Raw genomic sequence first — 22,625 nt, 5'->3', positions numbered from 1 at the left:
CATATTTATTGAGCAGCTTCTCAACATCTTGATTGGCAAAAGGAGTTCCGTTATCTGTGATGATATGCTTAGGAACTCCGAATCTGCATATTATGTGCTCTTTGATGAAGGCGGCAATCGTAACTCCAGTGGTGCTTCGAAGAGGAATAGCTTCGACCCACTTGGTGAAGTACTCTGTCGCAGTGATGATGTATTCATGTTGTTTTGAAGATGCTGGATTGATCTTCCCAATGATATCTAGTCCCCAGCTGTAGAAAGGCCACGGACTATTCACAGAATTCAATGGGAGACAAGGAGTGTGGATGAGATTACCATGGTTTGGCATTGGTGACACCTCTGAACGTGTGCGGCTGCATCATCTTCCATGGTTGGCCAATAATATTTCTCATGAATTTGAAGAAATAGTTTCTCTTTCCTTGATGTTCTCCATCATGTACTTCCTTCAGGATTGTAGGGATTTCATGTTCGGCTAAGCACCTCAGTAAATTTCCACCAAAGCTTTTGCGGTATAAGATCCCATCGAGATAGACAAATCTCTTAGCTTTCTGAATGAGTTTGACTGCTTGCTTCTTTTCCAGTGGTAGTTCGTTGTCCCGGAGGTATTTGATGTAAGGCTCCCTCCAGTCCCCAGTGTGGTGGACCGTCAAAACCTCCAAGTGATGAGGAGGTGTTTGGCAATCAGGACAAGATCCTTGTAAAGCTCTGACTGAGTCTCCATGGATGGCCAGTAGTACCCCATTCTTTGAAGCTTTCTGTAAAGTGTTACCACTAACGTTTGCCCACAGACTTCCTCATGTATGCGCTTGAGCTGTTCTTCCGCTTCGTCGCTCCCAAGACATCGTGATAGAGATCCATCAGGGTTTCGATAGTAGCCCTCCATGAAGCAAGAAGTAGTTCTTCAATTCCTTGAGGCTGACTTGGCCTTCTGAAATAGAGCTGCTCAATTCATGAATGATGGGTGCTCGCCAATCGTTCTGGAATGTCTTCGATCTGAGTGAGCCAAGTTGAGATACGTACGTCTTGTACAGTGATTTTCTGTGCTCCTTCGAATTGCAGCTTGGAGGCGAGAGTTGCTAGGCAATCAGCATGCCTATTGTTAGTCCGTCCAGTATGGACGATCGTTGCGTCAGCAAAATAGGTCAACAGTCGCTGAGCTTCGGTTCTGAATGGAGCAAGTGTGATTTCTTTGAGAGAATACGTTCCATTCATCTGGTTGACCAATAATTTTGAATCTCCCCTTATCTCGAGGTGTGTTGCTCCTGCTTGCTTGGCCAAGGATAATCCTAATAGGAAGGCTTCATATTCCGCTGAGTTGTTGGTGCAGTGGAAATCCAACTTGAACGAATGTGAGAAAACTTCACCAGATGGAGACACCACACTATGCCCGCTCCTCCGGTGTCACTACTAGGGGTGGCAGATCCATCAAAGTATAGAAGCCATGTTTCTTCCTTGATGACCAAGATGTCTGGGAATTCGCCGGGCACTTCTTCATGTAGTGTTGTTGTGTCTTCCCCTGGAAAAGCGCGAGCAAGTCTGCGACCGCTTGACCTTTGATGGCTTTAGGTGGCGTGCAAGCTATGTCAAATTCTGACATCTGGAGTAGCCACTTCGCTGGTTCCTATCAAGGCTGGCTTTGATAGCAAGAACTTTATGGGATCAGCTTTGGAGATGAGTACGACCCTGTTAGATAGTAAGTAATGTCTGAACTTCTGGATTGCATGTACCAATGCCAGGCATGCCCTTTCGGCCTTTGGTATCGGAGTTGAGCATCTCTCATTGTGCGGCTGAAGTAGTAAATCGGTCGTTCGACGCCTTCGTTCTTCCTGAGCGAGGAGTGCGCCGATGGCGACGTCACTGGAGGCTGTGTAAAGAATCAGAGTCGTCCCTGCACTGGAGACCTCATGACGGCCGGTGACAATAATATCTGTTGTATTTTATGGAAAGCTTCTTGTTGAACAGCTGTCCAGGTGAAGCTTGCTCCTTTCTTCAGCAGAGGTGTGAACGAAGCAATGAGTTGAGCTAATCCAGGAATGAAGCGTCGAATATAATTTACCTTGCCCATAAAGCTCTGTAGTTCCTTCACGGTACGTGGAGGAGGCATGGTGGTAATAGCTTTTGCCTTGTCGGGTCGACTTTGATCCCTTCAGCCGTGACCAGGAATCCTAAGAATTTTCCGGAAGAAACTCCGAATGCGCACTTTAAAGGATTCATTTTTAATTTGTATTCTCTGCACCTTTCAAACACCTGCCTTAGAACTTCGAGATGAGATGCTCGAGTCTTCGATTTTACCACCACATCATCAACATAGTCTTCTACTTGCTTGTGCATCATGTCGTGGAATATGGCAGTCATGGCTCGTTGATAGGTGGCACCAGCATTCTTTAATCCAAAGGGCATCACGTGTAGTGAAAATTCCCAATGGGAGTACGGAACGCAGTCTTGTTGGCGTCATGTTCATACATCTTGATCTGGTTGTACCCACTATAGCCGTCCATGAATGAGAACATACCGTGACCACTGGTTGCATCGACGAGCATGTCAATGTTGGGTAGAGGAAAATCATCCTTTGGACAACATTTATTCAAGTTCCTGAAGTCGACACAACATCTGATTTGACCATTTTTCTTCTTAACAGGTACCACATTTGCTAGCCACGTTGGATGAAGAATAGGTTTGATGAACCCTGCTGCCAACAGTTTCTGGATTTCGACCTTGATTTGCTCCTCGACTTCGTGTCTAAATTGTCTGGGCGGTTGTTTGACAGCTTTGGAACCAGGGACGATGTGCAGGTGATGGGTGACGAGTTTGTCATCCAGACCCGGCATTTCTTCGTACGTCCAGGCGAAGACATCTTGATATTCTTTTAATAATTTTACCAGCTCGGTCCGCTCCTCTGGTGATAGCGCTGAACTGATCAGGATTGGCCTTGGATCGTCTTCAGTCCCAATGTTGATTGTTTCAAGATCGTCAGTGGTAGAGTCAGTGCCGTCCTGTAGTTGTGGGGCATCTTGGACTTCTTCAAGTGATTGCTCACTCTGACACGATTCTTCATGGGGGAGACTTTTCATCGTTCTCCCCGATTAATTGCTAATCTTTCCGTCGGCGATAAATGACTCTCCCTTCTACGTCTCGATCGGTCGTGAAGTTTGTCCCTGGAGTTGAGACTTGATCATTATGGCGTTTAGTCGGTGTAGTAGGTGACTTGATCATTTTAGCAGCTGAGGATGACGGATCGTTATCAGCCTTCTCGATAGTCTTCCAGCTTGGAAGTGGAGTAGTGAATCCTGCTTGGAGGTTCCGGGATGCCTTTTTGAGATTCAAGGAACTCAGTATCATAGACGGGAGCATAAGGAGATGATGAAGCCGGAATGCGAACGATCTTGTTGTCGAGCAGGGCCTTCATGCATTGATGGTATGTTGAAGGAACCACCTTGTTATCATGGAGCCATGGGCGTCCCAGTATTATATGGTAGTCAGGTTCTTGCTCGATCACATGAAACTTGCTTTCGATCGAATCGGCCCCACCCTCAAATCTATGTATGCATATCCATATGTATGGCTTTGACTTCCTTCAAATCCTGTCATTAGGATGGGATAGCGAACGATTTTACCTTGTGGGAACCTGGCCATCCTGAGAGTCTTCATAGTGACAATGTTGGTAGAAGCACCGGTGTCAACAAGAGCTCTTCTAAATTCGGTGCCTTTGATGAAACCAGTGACATACAATGCTCGTTGTGTCCTTCATCCGTCATGCGATCTTCTTCTCCAAAAGAGATGTTGTCGATCGAATGCCAGGCACTAGGGAGACTTCTTCAACTGATGGTGTTGGTGGCGTTATTTGCACGCTGGATGATATCTGGTTGAGTGCTGAAAATGTGTCTGTGCGCTGATCCCTGGAGAAGTGCAGGAGTTCACATAGATTTTCGATCAAATGTGTGACCTCTTGTTCCACCGGCTTCTCGTATGTGGTGAAGCTGTTGATTTGAGGGTCAGATGACGCTTCAGTCCCCGGTGTTGAGACTTCTGGAGCGGAGGTACCGCCTAACTCGGATGTTAATTGATGAGAAAGTCGAGGATGTGGTTTATCGTCTCCTTCATCAGGTCCATGTTCCTGGTATGGACCTCTAGGATTTGAGCCAACTCTGCCAAAGTCGGGATCCCTCTGCCTTCCATGCCGCCAGGTGTAACATGAGGAATGTTGCCGTTTGAAATATTCTGATCTGAATTAGTTGAATTAGTCCTAAGACCAACCATCTTGTGAGATTGTTAGATTGCAACCGAGAGATTAATCTCCCACTGTGGTCGCCAATCTGTAGATGGGGAAAAACGATTTGCTGGTTTTTAAGGAATTGAGGAGACGACCGTACGGAGGAGACTCCTCGAACCGAGCGAAATGTTAAACCTCACACAGATGCACCGCTGCAAAGGGGGTGCTTTAGATTCGAGAGATCAATCTGTAGTACTCCGGCCTAAATCAAGACAATGACCGTTCCAGAGTAAATTCGGTCACAAGAGAGGATGGGTTGATCTGTAGGAGGGAAGCTGAGAAATGTGTGGAATCAATGGTAATCAAAGATTGTGGGTGTGTGAATTCGAATACGATAAGCTCTGAGTGATTGAAATTGCTCAATTGAGAGTAGTTGCTCAATTGATGAGTTGATGATCTCGTGTTGTCGTTTGACGTGAGATTGATGATACTGATGATTTCAATCATGATTCAGAGACTTATTTATATTGCTGGAATTGTAGACACCATGATTCCATGAAGTGTGACAGTTGATGGAATCAAGGAGTGGGGAAGTGGAGATCGTGTTTGAAACCAGTTGCTCAACGTGTGGAGACTTGGTCGATTTTCCACCCACTACCTCGTGAATTCCTTCAACTGATTGCACGACTTGCTCACATTCCATCGTGTGTTTGAACACACGTGCCGTAGACCGCCAGACCAAAACCCTAAGTGATATCCCCCAAGTGACACGATTGACGTCTCGTGGTTTGTTAGTCAATTGATGACTTCGTGGTTTGATGGGACGATGAGTCCATGTAGTCTTGAGTTGAACATGATGTTCTGAAACTCATGAATTGAACATGTCATGAGACAGAGGTATAGTTCTTACGATGAAGTGAGCAAGTATTGCTCATTCGATGGATCGTTGAATATTGATTGTTGAACCAATATTCCTTGAGAAATATTTCATCTGAGCAAGTGTTGCTCATGTGATGAATTGTTGAATATTTGATCGTCTGAGCATGTGTTGCTCATCTGATGGATTATTGGCAGCGTACCAAAAATATTAATTAGAATACTGGTCGTTGAACCGAGCATAATTAATAAAATTAATGACCATGAGGTCGTCGTAAAATTATTAAGGTTGGAATCTGGAATGATGATCCTTGGATTCAGAAACCCTAATTTGATCAATTGATGATCAATTCATGGTTCGTCAGAATTTCAACCATGGGACGAAGGAGGGAGCGACTACATGGGACCGTGGATCAACCATGTAGTGTCCATATGCTCACGTGAGCAAATACGAAGAACTCCTGAAGAGTTGACGATTTGTTGGTGAAGAATGATTAAATGCTGGTTAATCATTTATTCGAAAATGCTCGTCTGAGCCTTAGGTGAGAAAACCTAATTAATTATGACGAGGCGAGGGACCGACCATGGAGTCATGAAACCGGCCCTGGGTTGTCCCGTGACCGCCTGATGATCACTTCATGAAAATCCAAAGTGTTTGGGAGAGTTTTTGACCTAATACGAGAAATTGTGCAAATTAGATCAAAACTGTGAAAATTGATGGGACCGGCTTCCGTGAGCCAAAGAGCCAATCTTGGTCGGTCAAGATAGCGTGCTCGTGTCCCCAAGGCATCCGCGTCTCATTCCTGCGAATTTTGATATTTTCTGACGTGCAATTGAGCATCCATTTGTGAAAATATGCCAAAATTAGGGTTTCGACGAATCTTAGGAAAAACACCATGAGATGATGAAAAATAATTATAAAATAAGGAATGAGGAGGCGTGGGACCGCCGTGGTCAAGCTATGGTCGGCCGTTCGTGACCACGGTCCCGTGGTGCCTTTTCCTTAATTTTATAATATTTTGATGATTTTATGAAAAATTCATGAATTTTGAGGAATTTGATGAATTTTGGGAGTTTCCATGAATTGAAGGAGTTTTCATGAGTTCAAGGAAGCAAAAAATATTAAAATAATAAAAACAAGGGTGTGTGGGACCGGAGGCATGGCCGGCCGGCTTGGGCCCGGTCCCACGAGTTTTCATAATTTTTAATATTATTTAGATATTTTTGAGGGAATTTTTCCTAATTTGAGAGAAATACCATGAAATCAAGGAATTTGATGAATTCAAGGAAAGCTAATAATAAAATAATAAAACAAAGGGGCGTGTGGGACCGGCTAGGGCATCGCCGGCCGGCCAAGGCCTGGTCCCACAAGTTTTCAAAATTTATATTATTTTATTATTATTTGATGATTTATGCAAAAATACCATGAAATCAAGGAGGTTTTTCATGAAATTAGAGAAATAATAATAATAAAAAAATAATAAGGAACCATGGGTGTGGGGCCGGTTGGAACCAAGGCATGGCCGGTTGGCCAATGGTCACGCCCCACACTCCTTTCCTTAATTTTATATTATTTTTTATGGATTTATGGAAGTACCATGAAACCGAGGAGTTTCCTCGAGACGAAGGAAATTTGATAAAATGAGAGAATTTTCATCAAATCATGAAAAAAAATAAAAATGCATTAAAATATAAAATTGGCGTGGGATTGACCACGACACGGTCGGTTGGTCGTGTGTCCGTGCTCCCAGCACCCTGGTCAATATTTTAATTATTTATTATTTTCTTCTCTATTTTGCATAGGTTCATCGTTTCGTTGTATTTTTGAAATACTCGTTCGTGCGGTGACTGTTAGTGTATCATCGTTGAATACACTTTTACCATTTGAATCGGAGCTTACTTAGAGGTAGCTCAGACGCCCGGTTGTTGATTATTTATCACTAATTGTGGAATTCGATGGAGAATAATTCACAAAACTGAGCAATAAGATGTTTATTATTAATTCATAGGATCAGCTGAGGATTCGACTACGAATTCAGAATAATAAAGTGAGCATTACCATTCCATGGGATCGTAGATTCGACCATAGAATCGGAGTAATTAAGATTTATCTATTACCATTTATGAGACCAGTTGTGGATTCGATCATGAAATCGGAGTAATGAGATAATATAGTTATTGCTATTCTATGAGATCAAGCCGTGGATTCGATCATAGAATCAGAACAATTGTTATCGCCATTCCATGGGACCAGTCGTGGATTCGACCATGGAATAGGAGCAATTAGGAATAATTAACTTTGTGTCTCCATACTGTAGAGCAAGCTGTCTAGGAGCATTAATCATCCCGATATGAGCTTGTCGGTAAGTCATATCTTTTATATAGTCAGGGTAAACTCGTTGTTTGTTCCTGAAGACGTTATCGCTCTATACTAGCAGAGCAAGCTGTCCAGGAGATGTCCATCACGTGATGCTATATAGAAATAATCACTGAAAGTATTCATTATTCATGAGATATGCCGTTGTCCAGTCGTGAGACTTCATATCTACATGTACTCTGAGAGAAAGTACTCTCTGTTGAGAATTCGATGAGAGACTCGTGTCTCGCTACTCACGTCCGATTGCTGAATCAGAGTTTCGTATGATTATGAGTTTACAAATTTAGCCTTCATCGAAAATCCACCATCTACAAGAGGTCCTAGACTTTGTTATCAGAAAAATTCCTCACCTATGATTCCCAGAAGGACTGTGAGACGTTCCCTCGTTTCTGGAAACTGCCGAGGAAGGACAAGAAATGCTAATTTCAGATATCCTGGAGGAAATAACTGTTATTATCTCAGAACCTATGGTGAGACTATGTCTCCCTCTGCTACCTAATAGCAGAATGTCTATTCTTGTGTCTAACTTGAGAGATACAAGAATGAGGATTTGTGAGATGCTCAAGTATTGCGCTGTTTTTCTCCAGTTTGTATATCTTATGTTGTGTTATTGTTAGTACTTATTCCTTTTGTCACTATGATCTTTTGGAGATATAGAATCTTTAAAAGAAACATGGTATACAGTTTTCCTATTTTAGGACATTTGTTCTTTGGCTGGCCCACGAACGTCCATGTCTCCTCAAGAAACTTTACAGTTTCCAGCTAGGGTACTCACGAACATATACAAGTCTTATATGTGTTTCTTTATTCTTCAGAAAGGAACTCTATGGAATCTGTTCCCAAAGATGAAGTTAACCCTATGGTTGAGGATGATCTCAAAGGATGTGATTCTGGTCAAGAGTTATACATAAGAAGATGGTTGAAAGAAAAGAGTATAACACTTGGATTGGTGAATCTGTCAAGGATCTGATTCGTGTTCAGAATGAAGTTAAGATTGAACTGGCTAACCTTCAATTGCATATAAACCAGCTTATTGATGGACAGGCGAAAATCCTTGGTACTTAGAATATCTTGATCAGAAATCAGAAGAAAGTTATCCTTGACTGTGCAAAGGCTCGTCATTATGCTCGCACCATTGATCGGAAAGTCAACGTTCTAACTTTTGAACATGGTGTCTCTACGGTCAACAGGGTCAAGAATATCAGGGATTCCTACTTTGATGGACCATTTCAGAGGTATGAAATCATCAAGGAAAACTAAGTTTTTATGCCTAGTATGTCTTCTTTTTGGATTAGTTGGAAGAATAACTAGTGCTTTCAATAGCGATGATTGTGACTACACATAACTATTTTTGTTTTCATCTTCTTATGTTTATTTTTTTAGGTTTATTGGTATTAAATTCTAAAAATATTTGGAGGATGATGTTATTGCAGTATTGATATTTATGATTTTGTGATATTGCAATATGTTTATGGGATATGTATTGTTTGCGTCCGTGAACTTGAAGGTCCCATATGTGGTCAAAAGTAAAGTCGTTCATGAATTGGTATTTGTATTGATGAAAGGACGAATGGACTTTTGAAAAATACAAAAGTTATGCCTATGCAGTCATGTATTTGATGGAAAATAGGATAAAATCTTTTGTTTGACAAGGATAAAGTCTATTATGTCGTTATGATGGAAAATAGAATAGATCCTTGTATGTTATCTACGATATTGATTTTCATTGATCCATTTTGTTATGTTTTACCGTGAAGGCTCCATTGTGTGTCTTATGTTGAGCACGATACAACTAAGTCGATTATTCTTGTCTTTGTTGGTTGTTCCATAAGATGCTATATGTTGAGCATTTTGAACTAAATTAATCATCTTGATTGGTTATTTAGTTATTTTCTCCGAAAGTCTTCTTTTGTCGAGCAAATCCTTTGACAATTAAATTGATTACTTTTGTAATTAGTTTGGTTGTTTGTATTCCAATTAGATTAATTATAAGTTCTCTTGTAATTAGTCTAGTTGAGTTTTCATATATTCCACAAATTCTTGTGTTGAGTGTATGAACGCCTATACTAATCATGTTCTATTGGTTGATGTAGTCGTATATTCCGTAAGGTTTTCCTTATGTTGAGTATGTGAACAATTAAGGTAGTCATCTCCGTATGATTACCTTAGTTATAGCTCCGTAAGTTTACTTATGTTGAGCACCTTCAATTAAATTGATCACTTTTGTGGTTTGATTTAGTTGCGTTTTCAATTGAATTAATCATGGGTTTACTTGTGATTAATTTGGTTGAGCTTTGGATATAGAAAATCATTCCTATGGTTTTTGGTGTCCAATTAAAAAATCCTTCTTTTCTTTCGAAATTAAGATCGCTCTTTTTGTTCTTTCGGGAATGACATCAAATGGGGGAGAGTTCTTTTGAACTTGTGCTTAATGGTAATATCTTGCGGGGTGTGCGGCTTTGGAATTTTATAGGGGTTATCTTGTATCTTAAAACTCCTTAATGAATGCATTTAGCTTCGGCTTTATGATTGCACCTAAATTAAGTTGGTATGTATTTTTCTTTTAGTCTATGAAATGTCTCTTGTGGAAATTTCATTATGATCTCGTTCTTGTACCTTTGCCAATTTATTGCCAAAAAGGGGGAGAAATAATGTAGTTCACACTACAAATACATATGGTTTTCGGATCATTGTGTAAGGGGGAGTGGTTTCCATGACCGAGATGGAGTATTGACTAAGGGAATCTCGATTTATCTCATTGTTATAGCTACGGATCTTCAACAACGGTGATGCTAAACTTACAACCTTTGGATCATTGGAGTACTTGGAAGGACGAAGATTTCAGGGAACGTTGAAGATTAGACTATGGAATAAGAGCCACTAAAGTTTATCTTTTTTGTATTCCATATGTATTAATAATTTTGTCACTAAAATTGACAAAGGGGGAGATTGTTAGAGCATAGCTCGGTCAACCTCGCATGCATTGCTATCTCAAGCATGTTTGTCAATGTTAGTGATCAAAACTATGAGTCTTGATTTCTAGCCTACATAGCTAAGTCTCGGACTAGGATAGAAAAGTGTCGTTGAGCTCAAGGACTCCATGGCGATTCATCATACAACAAAGAAGATCTATACAAGGAACCGTGGAACTTCATCAACAAAAAGGTATGTGGAGACTTGAACTTATCTATCACTCAAAAGTCTATCTCTTCTATATCCTACTTCTTATGAGACAAAAGTCGTACGCTATATAGACTAGATCATACACATTTGACATTTCGAGCTGAGCATGCATTGCTTATCTTTCTCTAGAAATCGCGTGTTGGTAAAGCGTCTCGCTTTGATCAAGTTTATCTTCACCTAGTGACGAAAGTCATGAAAAGTTTTAATCACTTTGAGAATTGCTCTGACGTGAATCGGTCTGTGAATAACGTCTACATAGTGTCCTTTGAGAATGTCTCAATGATTGAAATGAGAGTTTATCTATTCTATCTCCCCTTAGTAGTTCTTCGTCTTCAACAGATGAACGTCGAGAGATTTTAGCTCAACTACACTATCTATGTCCTAGTCCGAGACATCTACAAATAGGCTAGAAATCAAGACTTATAGTTTTGATCACTAACATTGACAAACATGCTTGAGATAGAAACGCATGCGAGTTAGACCGAGCAATGCTCTAACAACTGGATATCTCTAGATCCCTTTTGAGTCTAAGCACTAGACATTCATAGTCATCTTTCTCTAAGATTACAACAGGATGGTTTTTCTTAGAATTTGTTTTAAATGGATTCTTTTTGGGTTCCCTTTCGGATTTGGTATCCACTTGTTGGTGGACTTTGTATGAAGATTCCTCATTTCTAGCGACATTGCATCTTCCCACTTTGATCAGATCTCATAACCCTATTGAAAAAGGTGTTACCTTTTCTATTATTTTTACTTTTACGAATGTTTCTTTTAGGGTATGATTTTGAATTCTTGTAATAATTCGTTTGTCTCACAAGACAATGATGATTTGAGAGGTTTTTGGGGATGAATCTGTTCAATTTTTTAGATACAAATGATAGAGCATTTTGCATCTTTAGAATTTTACAATCCCTTTGCATATGACCTTCATCTCTACAATAATAACAATGCTTATTGAAAGGAGTGGAGTTTTTAGTTTTACCTTTATGAGATGTTCGGTTACTATGTTGATCCTTAGTTGGAATCTTTCTCTGATTGCTTTCGGAGATGTTTTCTGTCGGAATCTCATTTGAGCACTTAGGTAAACAACCTTGTTCAGGTGGAATTTCTGGAGTGGAGGAGAAAACAGCCTTTATGAATTTTACTTCCTTGTTGATTGATGAAGTATCAATTTTATCAAATCCTAATCCATGTTTATCGCCATGACTTCTCCTTGCCTCCAACATGGAAGATAAATTGATTGTGCTATCATTGAGTCTTATTAGCCTTACAGCTTCCTCTTCTAAGATCTTGATTTTTTCAAGAGCTTCGGCCAGTTGGTCCTCAAGAGGATTTTTCTTGAAGGAATCAGACTCACTTTGTTCCTTACTTGTTGATTGTTGAGAATTAATCCTTGCTTCTTTATTAGTTCTTATTCAACAAGTAATATTTCCTGTTGATATTCTCAAACTCAAGAATTTTTGAGTTTAGACTTTCCTTGTCTTAAGCAGATATCTAGAATTTTGATATCCATAGAAGAAACCAGAGACAATTTTTCTTAGTTTTTTATTTTCTCTACATACAGGAGCAATGAGCTCAATCACATCTGAGGTAGATATTGTAGAAATAACACTTAGTATAGAAGTGAATTCTGACATATCTTCTTCAACATCTTGATCGATTTCTGAGTCACCATCTTCAGAAATTTCATCAATTTGTTTTTCAAGGCAGGTTTGCCAGTCATCATAATCTTCAAGGCAGGTCTGACTGTCTAGTTGATTCTCTAGAAAGTATATTGGGTGTGGTTTTTGTACCCCGACTTTTTCAAAAGGAACAACAAATCTGTACGGTAACAACTATTTTCAAACAAGTGATATGAGTTTGACAAAAGGCTTTTCCATTTATCCCAATAAACTCCTTTGTCAGGTTCTTAGATCAGTCTATTAATAACTACCAGAGTAATTGTCAAGACTATGCAATCAATACTTTTAATCACAAAGAAACGTATTGATGCCGATCTACCCAACTAATCAATCAAGGTTGTCACGAAGATAAACCGATTATAGTTGGATCCCCAGACGATCAAGATAATGAACTCAAATAAGAAATCTTCTTTGTCTTCAAATCTTCTTAGATCTTAAATAAACACCTGCACACAAACAACTTGAATCTCTTGTCATTAATCACACACAGAACGGAGTCTGTTAACAATGGATTATCACAAGACGTCTTTAGATCTACAAACAGTCTAAATATCCCCGTCAATACTTCGATCTAGTTTGAGTGAATCTTATATCAGAAGAGAAGATTCTCAAGCATAAAAAAACTAGGTGCAATCAAAGTTCAACAACCGTTAGTCAATCAAATTAATCGAAAAATAATAATAAACTGCAATTATCTAGTTTATGAATTGTACTTCCTTTAAACGAATGCAAAAAATCTTCACCCATACCCATACACATAATCACAATAGCATTCATATGATTATTTCGATGTGTTATATACGAAGTTCAAAAGATAGACGTTATACTGCGTATTTTCAATACGCACGACTTGAAAGATACGTTAGGAATGAAACAGTTCAAATCAAATATTACTAACCTCAAGAGGAAGGATGATGTCGTCGTTGTAGCTCTTTACTTTCTTCACATTCTTCAAGTCTTCATGTAATACTTGTAAGTCTCATATCTTAGTAACTTTCTAGCTAACTTATACGAAGTTGACTCTAGTAAATAATCAAACGACTCTTTAAATGAGTTTTGATTCACTAAAATATGACAACCAAACTTGACATACCAACTCTTGGTGGGTTCAACCGAGCAATGCTCTAACAACTAGGGTCAATATTATGACTGAAAAAACAACTCGACTTCTCAAAATTGATGATCTAACCATAAATAACACTAATATCTTTAATCAGACATATAAGATTCTCAGCATCAGTGTGAGAATCTTTAGCAAAGATAAGACAGTCGTCTGCATAAAGCAAATGACTAATGCTTGGATCATCTTTAGTGACCTTAAATCCATAGATTATGTTGCAATTTTCGACATGGATGAGGTACTTGGATAGAGATTCCATGCAAACAATGAAAATGTATGAAGAAGCTTTACATGTGGGTGTCATCTAACATGATGAAAATATGCGTAATACTTATGTACTGATGGATAAGCTCACACTAATGTTCCAAAAATCCAAAAGACTTGAGGACAACGACCAGAAACGGTTATTCAACTCCATCGAATGCCTTAGACATCGATTAGGAGTTCATCATCACCTGAACCTATATTAGTCTTACGGTTGGCTACGAATAGAAAACCCCAATAGTAACCTGTCTGAAAAGCTAAAAATTTAATCTTTGGTTGGGTGAATCATGTTCTCCATAATGAGGTATGTAAAATTTGTTTCTCTATCATATAAGTGTTCACCCACCTCAAATTTTCCACCAGAACCACTCATTTTGGTTGGGTGAATCAAAATACAGGATTTTGGTAAAAATCTCCAAAAAAAATTAGTTTTTTTCTTTTATTTTTTATTCCTACTAGAACAACAAACTTAACCTGACCTTTTATCATTAATTATAAAAAGAAAGTTCATTAATCTAATCTTTCAGTTACTACTAATTAAACAAGGACAATTTATTATGAAAATATTTTGAATATTTTCATTTTACTAACTAGTGACCCTGTTTTGTTTTACTTGAGCAGCTTCTCTAGTGTTTTCATAAACTCATATATATGAGGTTTCATAGTTTTTACAGGTCATGATAAGATTAAAAGCATAAACATTCTCGGTTCTATGAATCCCTATAAGCAGATCTAAATCGGGGAAATTAGGCTCAGGCCCAACCCATGGGTAACCCATAATATGAGGCCCTTAATTAAAAAAAGTTTAAATCTAGGCCCCGAGTTTTTAAAAGACCTTGATACCCTTATGCATATTGTCAAGCCCATAATTAAATAAAATTTAAATCTAGGCCCAAAATTATTAAATCTAGGCCCAAAATTATTAAAATACAGTGCGAAGGTGTAAACAGAAGTTACACATGCATATGGCATGTGTAACCAGAAGTTACACATCCTTATGATATGTGTAATGCAAAGTTACACTTGTATATATATGCAAATAAATAGACATCAAAAAAAAAAACACAAAAAAAAAGTTATTACTTTAATATTCATTTACAATAATTTCTTAGCATGTGTAACTAGAAGTTACACACGCATCTGTTTAGTGTAATTGAGAGTTACATATGTGTCTATCTAGTGTAACTGAGAGTTACACATGCATCTGACTTGTGTATTCAGCGTCAACTCCAGTTCCAGCGAGACCATTACCACGTTTAAGCAATTAGCTTTTATGAAGTTATCTAAAACCTGAAATATAACAACAAGCAATCAGTATTTATACGATTAAAATGAACAATACATAAAAAAATGTATATTTCAGTTTCACAAGCATCTGACTAGTGTAGCTAGCGGTTACACATGCATCTGAATTGTGTAACTGAGAGTTACACATGCATATAACATGTGTAACTAGGAGATACACATTCATCTGGCTAGTGTAGCTAGCAGTTACACATGCATATGACTAGTGTAACTAGGAGTTACACATACATATTGATATGTGTACCCAAAATCAGTATGTGTAAGTAAAAGTTACACATCTAATTAACATGTGTAACTTGCAGATACACATGCATCTGAATTATGTAACTAGGAGTTACACATGCATCTGACTTAGATATGTCAACATAAAATCAGCAAATCCATCTCTAAATGAATAACACTAGCAAAAACGAGAGGTGACTATCAAGCAATTACCAGTCATAAAATAATACAGTTAACCTTGCAAGTGAATGAGAAGCTCTTAATTAAGATAATACTGCTTCAGCAGAAAGACGTTGTTAGCACTGTATTAACAGAAAGACGTTTTACAGCGCTAGTCTAGATGTACCTAAGCCATTTTCATATTATCGATGACGAAGGACATTTTAAGCAACAGAAAGTAAAGCTTCAGACAGTAATTATACTGGCAGAATAATACAAACACCTGGGAACCTTGTGCTAGCACATTAATATCGCAAAAAATGATCACACAACTGATTCAGCAGGGTATAGATATGAACCCAGGAAAACAAAATGCATGTGTAATCAGTAGTTACACATGTAAAAATAGTTACACATGCATATTAGCATAAGTTACACATACAATCATCATGTGTAACTATAAATTACACATATAATTATTATGTGTAACTATAAGTATAACCTGCATCTAATTAGTCTAATCTGCATCCACTACTACTCCCTACTACTAGGACTTGATGTTCTTTTCTCAATTTCATAAATATAACCACTATAACATATCCCATCAAATTAGCATGTGTAACTATAAGTTACATATGCATATCCCATCAAATTAGCATGTGTAACTATAAGTTACACATCTAATTTGCATGTGTAACTAGTAGATACACATTTATTTGGCTTGTGTACCTAGAAGTTACATATTTAATTAGCATGTGTAACTACTAGTTACACATCCATAGTCTGCCAATGCTAGTTAAACGTGCAAATTGTCATGCATATGGCTTGTGTGATGTGCAGTTAAACATGCATCCTAATTGTGTAATTAGGAGTTACACAAGCATATAACATGTGTAACCAGAAGTTACACATATAAATAACATGAGTTACATATATAAATAACTTGTGTATATCACAAGGTCTACTAGGAAACATCTAAATCGAATACGAGCTATAAATGTTTCCTAATTACTAAGGAAAGCATACGAGCTAAATACAATGGACTTCATTTAAGACAGGATACAGAAAGCAAAGTAGAAAGGACGCAGGTCACGAGATTTACCGGAGAGACAACATCACCGACAAAACGTGTCACCTGAAATCCACGAACATAGCTCTTATTAACAAAACTAGAATGACTAACAATTTACCATTTCCATTACTTGCATATAGGCAGACACGGGGTCATTTGGATTTGGCTCAAGGACTGCATTATAGTAAGACCAAAGTAACAAATCCATCATTAGGCTGCTATTACATCTACCAATCTAAAATGAAATTCACTAACTAAACACTCTTAAAACAAGCATGTATAATCAGCTGGTACACATAAAATGCATGTGTAATTTGGAGTTACATATGATATGAAATGTGTAACTGGGAGTTACATATGCAATATTAAGAAATGAACAAAAATGAAAAGAAAATCACACAATCAACAAATCCAAAATCCAGAGTAGTTTAGGAAGATGATTTAAATACTTACAACTATTTTCTCGGCTGCTTCACAGATTTTATCGACTTTGGCTTTTAATAATCCTTTAAAGACCATTTAAACTCTACAAAAAAAAGAGAAAATCATTTAAAATTTTGACAAAACCATGACATTCTCAAGAACTTAAGATTCAAAATCAAAAAGTGAGTTTTATCTTTTTGGTATGCATCGTCAATCTATTGCAGGTGTAAACTCCTGCTTCTTGAAGCTTCTTAATGTCTATCAGTTAGCATGTGTAACTAGTAGCTACATATCCATTTAGTTAGTGTACCTAAAAGTTACACATCTAATTAGCATGTGTAACTAGTAGCTACACATACTTTTAACTTCCAAGTTAACACACTCAGCAATTGATATGTAAAAAATAGATCAATCTTAGCTTGCCAAGTTAGAATCACGCATACGTCCATTATAAACTCCAGCATTAATCTCATCAAGCGCACACCATGGTATCTGCAGTGGATTTAAAAGTTACAACAGCATACCGCCACTAACTGATCATACACTAGTAAAACAGATGAAAGATGCTAACATTGTTCCTAAACAACATGAACTATGAAATGTACCAACCAATCAATGAAATTTTTTTATTGAAAACTGACAAAAGGACATACCAGCAGTATTGCTCTAAGACCCTTATACATACAAAAATTCATATGTAATCAGCAGTTACACATGCATATGGCATGTGTAATTGTTAGTTACATATGTAAGTCATTCGAATCTGCACAAGCCACGTCTGGATCCAATCCAATAACTACATTCCTAGCTTAAAACAAATCCAAAGGAAAGTATGTAACTACAAGGTGGAAGATTCATTCCATTCGGGAGCTACAAAATGGAATAACTTAACAAGATTAAACCATATCTGTATTTATACTTTTAAGATCAGAAATAAAATTGACGACACATTGCTACCTGGTCACAATCTACTAGCGTAAGTGGTTGCTTCCCAAAATTTTCCTTTCACATAAAAAATGCCAATATCAATACAGTTAGACCATGAATAGCTGATAATACCACAAAATAACTAAGTGAAGGAAACATAATCAATCAAAAATATAACCATACCTTATGTAATCTGACCCGAGCAAGTGATTCCTTGATAGAATTTTCCATTATTGTTAGATCCTCTATATTGTTTATCTTATTTGGATCCTTCCAACAGCCGAAACAGTGCAGCCGACCACAAACTTAATCATATAATTATCCAAATTTTGAATTTGTATAGCAAGCTGCAACAAGTAAGCAGTGTTGGCTGACACAAATGGATAATTTTATAGTTCAAGAAGGCAGAGGGCCCTACATTCATTTAAACATCAGTTTGGGGGCTAGTGCAATTAGGTAAGTGAAATTCAAATAATTAAGTACATGACCGCTAATACAAACAACAACCAAATAATTGAGATGAGAAATATTTATGGAGTGACACCTCAGTCTATTACGCATTTCCGATAGTTGAGCTTGCAAGAGTCTCGACTGATTTGTCAGCACCTGTCAGTATTACATTTACTTATGATAACATGGAGTACATATTGAATTCCATAAAATAAAATAAAAATGAATGATATAGTGACTGTCATTCGTGAGGCATACCTCAACAGCTTGAGTACTTCAAAAATGGACCCTTCTCTCTTATTTTCCTATTAAAAGGGTGATATCTGGTTTTTGGTCTGGTAAAGAAAAAATGGTGAATGGTGTTAAAAAAGACACTTGATGGTAAGTCTACAGAGTGTCTCTCGACAATGCTTAAAATCATACATACCTTGTGCCAAAAAACTCTTGTATATTTACGTCATGGTCCAATTTCTTAAATGTGTTCTTTAGTGCCTGTCAAGGATGATGCTTAGAGTGTCAATCACCGAAACACGTACGGCAAGTCAAAGTTATAAGAATCATAAAATCAGGAGGAAATATTAATACATCATGAGGAATTAGTTTACCTCAAGGCTCTCAAGCTTCTTGTTCCAACAAAATGTAAATGATTGAAGCTGTTATTGTCGCTTGAGTTCATTTTATTAATTTAAGATTAAACAAATCCAATCCAATAACTCATGGCAAAACAATTGCAGGAATAACACTTGCATAGAGACTCAACAAGAATCAGATGAGCTTGAAATAGTGAAGAAGAGCTCATTCATGCCTTTTCTCAAACATACGATGTGTACTGTCTTTGTTAATGGATAAACAACTTTTCCAGTAATTTTTGAGCCTCTCTGTATCACCTTCCCTACAACAATTCCACATCCAACACAAAACACAATCATAAAATCATTCAAACACAACAAAACACGGTATAAAGTTCTAGTTTAAGCAACACCTGTATTAGTTTAAACCTACTAAGAATCATTTCAAAGATTCGTAACACCAAAAAATTGAAATCAAGCCTAAAATTATATCGGAATTAAGAGAAAACTTAATATTACACATGTAGTCAATCAATTGAACCACAAATCCTTTACGAATATCGCCATTGAACACTTTCTCATTCAACTGAGTTGCTAAAACAGCATATTGAGACGAAACTGAGTCAGAAACAAGTAATTGAAGCCGATCTTGTGATTTACCAGTAGATTTTCTATCTAAATACTCGAACTAGAGGTTTTAAGTTTGAATCGCCTCTAAGAATAGCAGAAATCGCATTATGAGTTAATTTCACAGACATTTCACTGAATTTTTATAGGTTTTGGATTACGAAATGGATGAATCTAAGCTTAAAATGATGATAAATCGATGAATAATTTCGAAATATGAGATTACGGAGATGAAATCGATGAAAAAAATGAAGATCGGTGAAATTTGGAGACGACGAAGAAGTTTTCTAGGGTTTTTCCGCCGGAGCTGAAAGAGAAAATGAAAGGAGAAGAGAGAGAGAAAAAGAACAGATAAATGAAAATATCTACTGAGATTCCTCTTGTATATATAGTAAAGGGTAGTGTTGTCATTATTAAAATTCATAATAATTAATTATGGGCCAGATCTGAAAAAAATTTGATTTTTTGGGCCTAGCAGTATCATTTTCCTAAAGTATGGAGTTGATAGTGAAGGATCCATTTTGTGGGGCTTCTATATATTGAACCCATATAGTAGGGGGTTCTAGTATTTTTCACATCTAAATCTTAAGTTTAAGCCTGGATAATTATTATCGGTGAACAATGGGTAAAATTCGTGGATGCGGTGCCACACGTATCCGAATCCTACTAATTGGAAAGTGTTACAATTCTATCCTCGTCTAATCCATCACTCACGGATTAATAATCCACTGGAGAGCGGGTGGATGGGTTGGATGCGACCCGGTACACCCGTGGATTTGTATTAAAAATTCTATTTAAATAAGATGGGAGAAAAACTAATAAAATATTACTTTAATTAATAAATTACAATATCATAAATCATCTTAGAAAAATATCCCTACATGCTTAATGAAATTCTCTCCGCTTTTCTACCAACAACTTGTGAAACTAAAACCTCTGTATGCGAAATAATACTAAATAGATATAATACAAGCCTATTAGGTATAAATTACTAAATTTACCTTCATACCTTGCATAATTCTAAAAATACCCTTAACCTAGCAGATATAGGTGTCCAATGGATATCTAGACATGCACCCACACCCGATCCAATATTTAATGGATTTTCAAAAATGGATCCACCCATAAGCATTAAGTGGGATGGATGTTCACCCACCAAATTACAGGTGGATTGGTCGAACTGGCGTGTTGGACCAGTCATGCTCACCCCAATTCCCAAAGTGCATCTTTTTCGAACCTGATTTTGGGCATACCAAAATCTTTCTAGGCATACAAAGTAATAGTCCTAACTTGGGTGACCTTATAAGGGGTACCCTATGGGTAGTTCAATTACCTATATATCCTTAAATATTTTAAATTACTAACAAACACAAAATCAGTTTTATTCCAACCTTTCTTCTTCTTCCTCATCTCCTCTGCCGCTCGCCGAACCTCCTCTCTATTTATTTTTTCATCCGCCATCGCCGAAATTGATTATCGCCGATTCGTGAAAAGTTATTCGACGATTCTTGAAAAGTTAACCGAACCTCCTCTCTATTCGTGAAAAGTTAATTGATAATCGTCGATTCATGATACAAAAACCTAAAATTAAGTTTAGATTTGCGCCGAACTATTTTTTGAAACTGAACCCTGAAAGTGTATATGAACGGCTCGGCTTAAAATGCATATCAGTTTTGAGCCGAACTACAAAGAATATCACAAGGTTAAATACTTCAAAGGGAAATTAATAGTTATGTTCGGCTCATACGATAATCATATTTTGTGTCGAACCATGAACATATAGAGGTTTCAGCTTATACGATATTCTCAATATGTGTCGAACCGTTAATAATAATATGTTCGGCTCATACGATTTTCAATATATAAGCCGAACCACTGACAATTTTTATTCTAAAACTCTCAGGAGGAGGTTCGGCTTTCTATTAAACTTTCATACAAGCCGAACTAGTGTCTAGCAAATGGGTTGGAAGTGGAAAATATTTGTTCGCGCATACTGTAAACAGTTTCAGCGAGCCGAACCGTTCATCAATTGGTTGGTTCGGCTCATACATTTAAGCGGAACCTCAACCTGGTTCGCTGAACCATGAAGAAATGAACCATTTGGGAATCATTGTTGTAGTTGATGTGTATTTTCCTAGGTTTTTTAGATGAATTATGACCCTCCTCATCCTCGATTGAATCAAGAAGAAATTTTTTCTCACTTTCTCCTTCTCAATCAAAACTTTGATTTTTTTTTTTCCCCAAATTTTTCATCTAAACAACCTTTATGATTCTGAAAATTATCTTAATCACTAATCCAAATTACTAACACTAATACGTAATGGGTAAATTAGCATTAAAAAACAATTTGGTTAAGGGGATATCTGATTTTGTTATTTTACATCCTTTTTTGTCTTTATTCAGTATGCCTAGAAAGATTTTTGGTATGCCCAAAATCAGGGTTCTCTTTTTCACCACCTGTTTCAAATTTTGAAAATGGCCCATAAACATGCCTAAAACTTAGGCTTAAGCCCAGTAAAAAATATTGGCTAAGCCGAACTAGCTTGTCAAGCCTCTATCATGTGAGATTTTTAATTACGCCATAGTGAATCCCTAAGTTTTACTAAAACAAAAAAAAGAGATTAGCAGGAGAAGTGCCTTCATATTTTCATTGGTAAATTTCATGGTAGCTATAGAAAAATTTAAATCTTGCTGGCATCACCATCTTGTGGAGCAAATTGAATCTAAAAATAGCGGCCACATCTTCAGCTTCTATTTCCACATTTCTTCATGGATGGTATTATGGGTTTTCTAAAAGCAAGATAATTTATTGATTTTTTTGGTTATAAGGTTAGTTAGCTATCTAAGTATTCTCCTAAGGATGACATTTTTTTTTTTTTGAAGCATCTTGAGGATGATGTATTACACTAATAAAAGAATTATGGTTATATTTTTTATTTTATACCTCCAAGTTTTTTCTCAATATGTGCTTCTGCTTCTCTGAATGTTTCGTTTAAAAACACAAGTCAATCCAGAAGTTAGAGGTAAAAAAAAAATTGCGTCAAAATATTGAGATTTTTGCTTTTGAATATATATCAGTTAAACTGAGCTCTGACTTTCTGATTTTTCGAAGTCGTAAAGTAACTTCTCTAAGGTGTATCCAAGCACCCTCCCCGACAAAGA

This window comes from Papaver somniferum, chromosome 4 (genome assembly GCF_003573695.1).
Source record: "Papaver somniferum cultivar HN1 chromosome 4, ASM357369v1, whole genome shotgun sequence".
NCBI classification, from domain to species: domain Eukaryota; kingdom Viridiplantae; phylum Streptophyta; class Magnoliopsida; order Ranunculales; family Papaveraceae; genus Papaver; species Papaver somniferum.
This window is presented reverse-complemented; position numbering follows the sequence as displayed.